Below are 9,535 nucleotides of genomic sequence, written 5' to 3' on the forward strand. Positions count from 1 at the left end.
TTTGGGCTGTGACCCCCTTTGGGGGGGGGGGGGGGGGACACGGACCCCCATGACCCCCCATTCCCCACTCACCTGCTCCTCCACGGCATCATCACCCCCGTGGTGATGCTGGGGTGCCCCAAATGACATCATCACCCCTCCAGGCCCCCCAACCCCCCCTTTTTATTCACCCCCCCAAAAAGACACAAAACGAGGGAAACGGCCCCAACCGGCAGCTCATTACTTTAATAATGCCATTTACGTATGTACGCACGCACCCCCGCCAAAAAGGGGGGCTCTGCTAGAAAGATAAAGGAGGGGCGGCCCCCCCAAACGCTTGCAGCCCCCCCCAGCCCCCGTCCCACAGGCTGCCAGCCGGCCCCTCACCCTCAGCACGCCCAACGACCGGCAGGCAAACCTGGGCCGGGGGTCTCTCCTGAGCACCACGGGACGCTCACAGCGAGGCATCTGAAAAACAAAAATCCCAACGGATATTTCAGCACGTTAAAAAAACAGCACCGAAGGCAGCAGAGGAATTCGGTCAGGATAAGGGAGAGGGTAGCAGTCGAGCTAAAGGAGGGTGCCAGGCAAACGGGTCAGCTCGAAATACAACGCCGCCTTTAAAAGCTCAAGCGATTCGAACGCTTAAAATCGGCGTGAAGACTAATTGACACAATTCTGAACACGTTCTTCGCAGAGAAGTAAACGCTCTCGCTGGTGTCGGAAAACGCCTCGTCCCTTCCTTACAGCACCGCTGCAGGGAGATAACCCCGTGAGGCTGCAGGACAAGGGCGCGCCGTAATCAGCATCTACGCTCACGGATCCACCGCCGCAGCTCCAGCCCTTGCGCTGCTGCTGCTGCTGCTGCGCATCTCGCTCGCTTGGCCGATAAAGCTGAAAGTGAAGCGTAAAACTTTGAAGAGTAAAATGAAAAAGAAAGAACAAATCTCAGCAATTCATTTTATGCTAAAAAGGCGTGCGCACGCTTACAGACGTACAATGAGAAGACTCGTACTATAAAAATATTTGATTTTCCTTTTGCGTTCATTGAAATTGCGTAGCTGTGAATTCATACCGTTAAATTATCTACCTCCAAGCTACACAGCTATCGTTTGACCAGGGGTTTTGCGTGTGTGACATGACTAGGAGGGACGCCTGGCCAGCTGCGCCGAGACCGATGCTACCGAACTGCCGGGGAAACGCGCCGTCGAAAGCGAGACAGAAATAAAGTGCTTCAGAGCACTCTGCCAAAAGATCAGGAAAAAAGCCCCTAACGTTCAGTTGCCTCTCTTTTTAAACGTTTAGAGCAACTACCCAACTGCTTAAGCACACCTAATAAATTATACACTACAGCTATTTGGCAGTTGCAGTTTAAACAACGCAAGTCAGTTTGGAAATTAGACAATTTTAACTTTCTTTTTAAAATTTCATTTATGATAGAAAAATCAGTGAGATAAGAGATCTCCCATACGGTTTTACTTTTTTTTTGGGGGGGGGGGGGGGGGGGGGGGGCAGGCGGTGGGGAATATCAAATCCCCGGTGCTGCAATACATCAGGCTACCAAAAAGGACTGGCAGGTTTGCTAACGCTGTTGGCTGTACCCAAGCGTGCGGAGGAACGCGTCTTTACGATCTCTCGACCGTTACACCCGAGAACCAAAGATCAGCCATACGTCGACTATTGGAAGATGTGCTGCGCTTGGGTCCTTGCAAGGAAATCGACTTAACTCCTTTTTTTTTTCCAGAGAGAGTGAAAAGTCTCCTTGCGGATGACTTCTACTGCCAAGCACGTCATCTCTGAAGATCCATTCTGATGGGAAGTTTGTAAAAGGCAACTCCTTTGAATGAAAAAGATTTCCATTCTGGAAAATCTCTTTCCACCCGAAGTCAAAATTACGCGCTGCAGGTTAGGAAAAAGGACATTAGAGAATCAGTAACTCACCGAAAACACATCAGGACTCTCTGTCGCTAGTTACGAGGCTGCTACCGCTTCTCGGGAAAGCCTGGAAAACACACCGAAGCGACGCCGATTTGTCCCGTGTTGTCCACGCCTCTTCTTTGACCTTGATTGCTTTTAGCACAGATGCCAGTATCTCAGTAAGGTTTTCGAGTGCTCCTGTAAGGTATTTTAAACACTGACTGACTGAAAAAGCATAAAGCTTTTATCGTGAAAACAAAGCCTGTTTCTCCCGAACGTCCGAACTCTTACAAACGGTTCCTTTCCTCTTCTAGTCCAACATTATTTTCACAGCACCCTTTAATAGCAAGCGCACAGAAACAGAAGACTCTGCTTTCAGGAAGAGAAAACAGACGAAGGAAAGCAAGCCTTGAATAGGCGTACCACGCTCCAGAACAGACCTTTATTTTTAGTATTTGTGTTAAAATATTTCATGTTAAAAAAATCAGATAGAAGGAGAGCTGCCACATTCTTCGTGTTAACTGTAAAGTCCACACTACAAGCACCTTAGGAAAAATGCAGACACACATCACAGGCATACCTTGTACTTGCAGACCACTATGGATCCTTTCCATCCGTCTCGTACTTTCACGGCAGTTGACATTCTGCTGAGAGGAAAGGAAAAAAAAAAAAAAACAACAAACACGTTTAGCACAAAGCTTCCTTTTCTGTGAAGACTACAACTGAGTGGAGGAGAAAGTATTTTGCATCATCTTTGGTGCAGTTGTTGAGACAGGCCACTAGAGCTTCTGCATGTTTTAGACAACCGTGCCTTTTCTTTTGGCTCATCGGCAGCTTTAGAACTCACTTGCCTAGAGACGCGCAGGTGACAGGCACAGACACCTACGTACGTTTTCTCAAGCCTAAGTAGAGCCGCGATTTCCTCACCCGATACGTCCCAAGTTGAGTATTTTTGTTAAAGAGTACGGCAACCCGTCTGTCCTCGCGAACTCGCTGCAAAAGAGGAATCCTTTTTTCCAGGCCGTTTCTCCAAACGGTCGAGATCTTTGAAAACTGCAGTTGTGCCACCAAACCTGCTCAGGGTCCCTCCCAACCTTCGACCATCGTTAGATTTAACAGGCACACGCTCTATTCCGTCTTCCAACAGCAAAAATACATAACGCCCCCAGACCCCTAGCGCAACCCTACGGACGTCCACACACACCTCGCTGTTTTGATGAGGAGCCACTGAGCACCCCTGCGAGCACAGCGGGATCATGCGCAAGACCAGCGTCCTGGTTTCGGCTGGGATAGAGTTAATTCTCTTCCTGGTAACTGGTATAGCGCTGTGTTTTAGATTTAGGACGAGAAAAACGTGGATAACACGCTGATGTTTTAGTTGTGGCTAAGTAGCGCTTACGCTAGTCGGGGACTTTTCAGCTTCTCATGCCCTGCCAGCGAGAAGCTGGGAGGGACCTTAGCCAGGACAGATGACCCAAACCGGCCAAAGGGACAGTCCGTACCATATGACGTCACGCTCAGTACATAAGCTGGGGGAGTTGGCCGGGCAGCGGCGACTGCCGCTCGGGGACCGGCTGGGCATCAGTCGGCGGGCGGTGAGCAATCGCATTGTGCGCCGCTTATTTTGTATATTCTTTTATCGTTACGATTGTTTCCCCTTCCTGTTCTGTCCCATTAAACTGTCTTTACTTCACCCCACGAACTTCACTTTTTTTTCCGATTCTCTCCCCCACCCCACTTTGGGGGCAGGGGGAGCGAGCGAGCAGCTGCGTGGTGTTTAGCTGCCTGCCGGGTTAAACCACAACAACCAGCTTCACCTACGCCGATTTCAGCGAATGCAGCTTCTGAAGCTTTAAACTGAAAACCGTATCTTGACACTTTGCCGCGGCAGAAACGATCCGTAACTAGAACTCTACAAAAACGCAGTAACGCACATTGCAAACCCACAGCAGCGACAGCTTCAGAAATATTTCTACCGGGAACAAGGGAGAAAAACAATACAGTTTCATCTCACGCACAGGAAAGCAGCAGGCAGAGAAAAGGGTCGGCATTCGTAGCCCTTGCAGGACGCAGGCATTCTCCTTCCATTCCTAAACCCGCCTCTTAGGTCGAAATATCACAACACTACTACGGCAATATCGAGAGCAGGGAACAGCAGCCCTGCCGCTGGATGTGCTACTGACTGATGCTATTTACGCAGCAGGACACCTAGACAGAGGGGCACGTTTTTCCACACACAACCCTGAACTTCCTGAAAATTTAAGTTTACCAAAACGAGCCATTTGGAACACATTGCCAAACAATGTTTGGCAATAAAACTTTGATGTGTTTGACACACACAAATTTGGGGTAACTCGCTACTTGCTTCCTGCTGTTGTTGTTCTTCCTTCAGAAATTCTACTTGTAGCCAAGTTATTCGCTACCGGTTCAAGCATTTACCTTCCAGGTATTACCAGCACATCTACACAGGCGAGGAACTAAATCGCTCTTCTAAAACTACCCGAGTGAAAATTACAGCCACGAAAGAGGAGTGACAGAGAAGAAAAGGAGAGGTCAGGCAGCAAGAGAGCTCTGCAGGCTGCCACCAGTCAACATCGCACTCTTTTTAAAAAAAAAAAAAACACAAACCAAAAAATAACACAAACACAAAAAGCCCACAAAAACCAACAACAAAACAAAACCTTGACGTTGTACCTTTTTTTTCTTTTGGAGCTCGTCCCTGTCTCAGCAGATTGTCTCGTCAGAGCATGAAATGCAGGTGATCCGTATCCCGATGACATCTGCACGCGATGAACACGTGTTCAGAAATAGTCCAGATCTGTAAGACCGGTGTCATTTGTGTGGTTTTAATAATCATAACTCCGTTTTATTGACCGATGCATTTGCGAGGAAACTAAGTAACTTTTAAACGTAGCCTCTCCTTGGGGAGAAAAATGCGTTAGGGAGTGAAAAAAATGATGATTCAGAGCTCCCAACCATGACGGAGCAGCGGGGAAATTAACGAAAGTGAAGGCCAACAGCAGCAACACGAAGCGACATTTGGCTTTAATTCTGATCACGTACTTAAGCGGCTCTCCAAGTCTATGCCTCGAGCCTATGAATGACTAGCCCTTTTTCGGAAGGACCAACTTTTTTCCTTAAAAGTCCTAGACTGAAGACTCCACTGAACAGAACGTGGATTGAGCCACAGGACAACGTGCCGTCAACACTCTCAGGAAAAAAAAAATATCAAGTAAAAATCAAGTTTAAATATCAGTTTCCATCGTGTCTCATTCATTCCGTTTCTAGTGATACCTGGGTGCTCCAAAATTCACTCTCCTGACACCACGTAGTACTACAAATTGAGTTATGCCTATAAAAATAAAAGGCTATTTCCAACCTGCCCATAAAATCAGTATGAACAAACAGAAGAGAAACACTTGAACTTAAAGAAGGACACAGGCAGCTCTTAATTTTTCGTAGATGAAAGCTCATTCTTTTCCCTGAAAGGAAAACACTCGTAACTACCCAGGGTTAGTTACGCTAACGAGGGTACGTAGGCACGCTCTGTTCACGGCAATTGTTCATCAGCTTTTCTGCACCAGCAGCAAATTTGCCTTTTCCCTGGGTTTAACGGGGAGCACCTGCAGCGACCTTGAACGCACCAATGTTTCTCCCGGCTCCCCCGGCCCCACACGTGCCATCACCTGAGCAGCAAGCGGCGTCAACCACGCAGGATTTTCTTCACGTGACGCAGAAGGTGACGCTGGGAAAAGAGGAGGCACAAAATGAACCTGTTTGTCACACCCAGCCAACGGCGAAAACCCAGGGAAGGATTCTGCCGTGCGGGGCCGGGCTGTGCACCCCGGGAGCTCCAGCCGGCCGGTTTCGCTCCCCTTTGCCGGGTACCGGGGAGACACCGCCGCCTCGTGCTGCCGCCTGCCCCCCCGGGGACCTCGCTTCAGCCCTCGGGAACGGGACCGGGAGAGACCCTCCACGCAAAGAGAGCGGATCCACGCGTGGCGTGGATTTAATCCCCGAGGGAAGAGGCCGGGCTCCCCGCTAGCAGAAGGACAACTCGCCTCCCTGCCGCTCGGAGCGCCTTGCCGGGGACAGCCCTGCCTGCGCCTGGCTGCTCTTCAGCCGTGCTGGGAGTGCAGTCTGGCCGACGGATGCTCCGGCAAACAGACACTGCAGCGAATCGCAGCTCCCGCTCGTTACAGCTGCTGGTAATTTTGCCTCTGGCTAAGGCATGCCCCAGACAGCGGACACCCCGTCTCGTTCCAGCTCCTGCTTGCGACGGTTCTGGCTAATTGAAGCTCCAGCTCTGCACCGTTGATTTCAGCTCCTTCTCCTTACAAGCTCCAGCTATTTGCAACAGCCTGGGCTTTTGACAAGGTCGTAAACCAATCGCCGTCAAAACTCGACTATTAGGATTAAATATCATAGTTGGACATTGTATAAACATTAATTAGTTTGTACGACTAATCAGTTAATAACTATTCGAAGCAGTCGACAAGCAAGAGCTGGACTCGAAGAGGGCGTGCGGGGTCTGAAAAGCAGAGACCACCTCTTCCCCCCAGAGACCACCGCAGACGTTGAGTTGGGCCTGGTGCGTGCCGGCCTCCCGCACTTCGGGGTCCAGCAGGACCAGAGCCCCTCCCCCCGGGGAGGGTCCACGCACCCTGCCCACCCCCTGCTTTCCCCCGCAGCCCCCAATGCCCTCCCAGCCCCCCGCACAAACGGCCAAACCGGCTTCTGCTTTGGGCCCCCAAACCAGCTCACTTGGCACCCATTTCTGAGCCCAAAAACCCAGCTGCTGCGCCTGTTCTCAAGGCCCAAAGATGCCCCCGGGGAGGGCAAGCGCTTGTGTGATGCTTCGGGCAGAAACAGGACTGAAAGGTCCGATCCCGGTGCCGGGGGAGCAGAGGCGAGCTGGCTGGGACCAGCTTTTGCTCCTGGAACGACCCCAAGTCCCTGCTCCGAGGGCTTCCCCTTGGGGCCCTGGGGTGGACCTGTCCCTCCCCTTCAAATGCTCCAGCAGTTTCGGGAGCAGAAGGCCGTTTCTAAGCCCTCTCTCCAGCAGCTCCTCCCTCGACTCGGCCCGTGAAGCCCCCAGGCTCGAGCACCTCGCTGGGGCGGGCGGCCTCCATCGCCTACAGGCTGCCCGTCTGCCTGCAGGGAGGGCTGGGGGGTGCCCGGCCCCACGGGGCGACAGTGGGGACTCGCAGGGAGGGTCTGTTTGCACACAGCGCCCACCCCGCCCCCCCGCCCCGGCCCCACTGCGCGGCCCCCCTAGGGCACACAGCCCCGCCCCCCAGCCCCACTCCCCAGATGCTCACAGCCCCTCCTCCGCCTGGAGCCCCCCCAGCCCCCGTCCCCGGAGCCTGCAGGACCGCCCCGCCCCCCCGCCACAGCCCCACTCCTCGGCTCCCCGGGCCCGCGGCCCCTCACACTCACGCTGCGCCGCCGCCTCGGTGCAGAGCCCGCCGCGCGCCCCGTTGAAATACCCTCCGCAGCCAATCAGCGCGCGGCTCCACCAGACCGCCCGCGCGGGGCACGCCGGGAGTTGTAGTCCCCGCCCCGGGACCGCGCATGCGCACGGCGCCTCGTGCAGCCCGGCTGGCTGTACATCGACACCCGTACAATGGAGGTGATCGTGCACCGACCCTGGTGCAACCCTTGTGCCCCCCCATGCTCGCAGCCCCTCCCCGGTGTTTGCAAGCGCCTCCCAGCCCCAGGACCCCCGGTGCTCACAGCACCCGACCACACCATTTTCCAGCCCCGTGGGAGCCCCAAGCCCCACTCTCAAGCCCCGCCAGGACCCACAGCCCCACTCCCCAGCTCCTTGGGGGACTGCAGCCCCCGCCCCCAGCCCCACTCCCCAGCCCCCCTAGGACGAACAGCCCCCCCTCCCCGGCCCCCTCCGGGACGCACAGCCCCCCCCAGCCCCCCTCCCCGGCCCCCCCGGGACGCACAGCCCCCCCCCAGCCCCCCTCCGGGACGCACAGCCCCCCCCCAGCCCCCCTCCCCGGCCCCCTCCGGGACGCACAGCCCCCCCCGGCCCCCTCCGGGACGCACAGCCCCCCCGGCCCCCCTCCCCGGTCCCCCCGAGACGCACAGCCCCCCTCCTCAGTCCCCCGGGGGGTCCCCAGCCTCCCGCCAGCCCGCCGTGCCCGCGGCACCTCAGACTGCCGCCGCCGCCGCCTGGGTGCAGAGCCCGCCGCGCGCCCCGTTGAAATACCCTCCGCAGCCAATCAGCGCGCGGCTCCACCACACGGCCCGCGCGGGGCACGCCGGGAGTTGTAGTCCCCGCCCCGGGACCGCGCATGCGCACGGCGCCTCGTGCAGCCCGGCTGGCTGTACATCGACACCCGTACAATGGAGGTGATCGTGCACCGACCCTGGTGCAACCCTTGTGCCCCCCCATGCTCGCAGCCCCTCCCCGGTGTTTGCAAGCGCCTCCCAGCCCCAGGACCCCCGGTGCTCACAGCACCCGACCACACCATTTTCCAGCCCCGTGGGAGCCCCAAGCCCCACTCTCAAGCCCCGCCAGGACCCACAGCCCCACTCCCCAGCTCCTTGGGGGACTGCAGCCCCCGCCCCCAGCCCCACTCCCCAGCCCCCCTAGGACGAACAGCCCCCCCTCCCCGGCCCCCTCCGGGACGCACAGCCCCCCCCAGCCCCCCTCCCCGGCCCCCCCGGGACGCACAGCCCCCCCCCAGCCCCCCTCCGGGACGCACAGCCCCCCCCAGCCCCCCTCCCCGGCCCCCTCCGGGACGCACAGCCCCCCCCCCGGCCCCCTCCGGGACGCACAGCCCCCCCCCCGGCCCCCCTCCCCGGCCCCCTCCGGGACGCACAGCCCCCCCCCCGGCCCCCCTCCCCGGCCCCCTCCGGGACGCACAGCCCCCCCCGGCCCCCTCCGGGACGCACAGCCCCCCCCGGCCCCCCTCCCCGGTCCCCCCGAGACGCACAGCCCCCCTCCTCAGTCCCCCGGGGGGTCCCCAGCCTCCCGCCAGCCCGCCGTGCCCGCGGCACCTCAGACTGCCGCCGCCGCCGCCGCCGCCGCCGCCGCCGCCGCCGCCGCCGCCGCCGCCGCCGCCGCCGCCGCCGCCGCCGCCGCCGCCGCCGCCGCCGCCGCCGCCGCCGCCTGGGTGCAGAGCCCGCCGCGCGCCCCGTTGAAATATCCTCCGCAGCCAATCAGCGCGCGGCTCCTCCGGGCCGCCCGCGGGGGGCACGCCGGGAGTTGTAGTCCCCGCCCCGCAAGTGCGCATGCGCACGGCGCCTTGTGCGCGGCGGGTGCCTGCGCAGGGACCTCCCTGCAACGGTGGGGATTGTGCAGGGACCTTTGCGCAGCGGGGGGGTCGGTGTGTGGAGACACCCATGCAATGGGGGGGGCAGTGCAGGAAGACCCTTATGCAATTGGTTGGTGTGCAGGGGACCCTCGTGCAATGGCGGGCAGGTGCACGGGGACCCTTGTGCGATGGTGGGGATTGTGCAGGACCCTCGTGTGACAGTGGTGGTTATTTTTCTCGGCAGTACCCTTGGGTTCGGGAGCAAAACAGCCGGTGCCTGAAACCACTGGGGTGTTTTGACTGCTGCTGAGCAGCCTCGAGGCCGCCTCTGGTTCCCACATGGCTCCCATGGTGCGCGTGGACCC

At 57.7% G+C, this 9,535-nt stretch overlaps 1 long non-coding RNA gene across 1 annotated transcript; it reads right to left on the reverse strand.

Annotated features, from left to right (window-relative positions):
- Positions 1–1,467: 1,467 nt before the first annotated feature.
- LOC142077207 (uncharacterized) lies at positions 1,468–5,641 on the reverse strand. The gene is made up of 4 exons (XR_012671621.1): positions 4,591–5,641; positions 2,477–2,540; positions 1,921–1,981; positions 1,468–1,816 (listed from the first exon to the last, which is right to left on the reverse strand). It is a non-coding gene; the product is annotated as an uncharacterized LOC142077207 (long non-coding RNA).
- Positions 5,642–9,535: the final 3,894 nt, after the last annotated feature.

This window comes from Calonectris borealis, unplaced genomic scaffold (genome assembly GCF_964195595.1).
Source record: "Calonectris borealis unplaced genomic scaffold, bCalBor7.hap1.2 HAP1_SCAFFOLD_176, whole genome shotgun sequence".
NCBI classification, from domain to species: domain Eukaryota; kingdom Metazoa; phylum Chordata; class Aves; order Procellariiformes; family Procellariidae; genus Calonectris; species Calonectris borealis.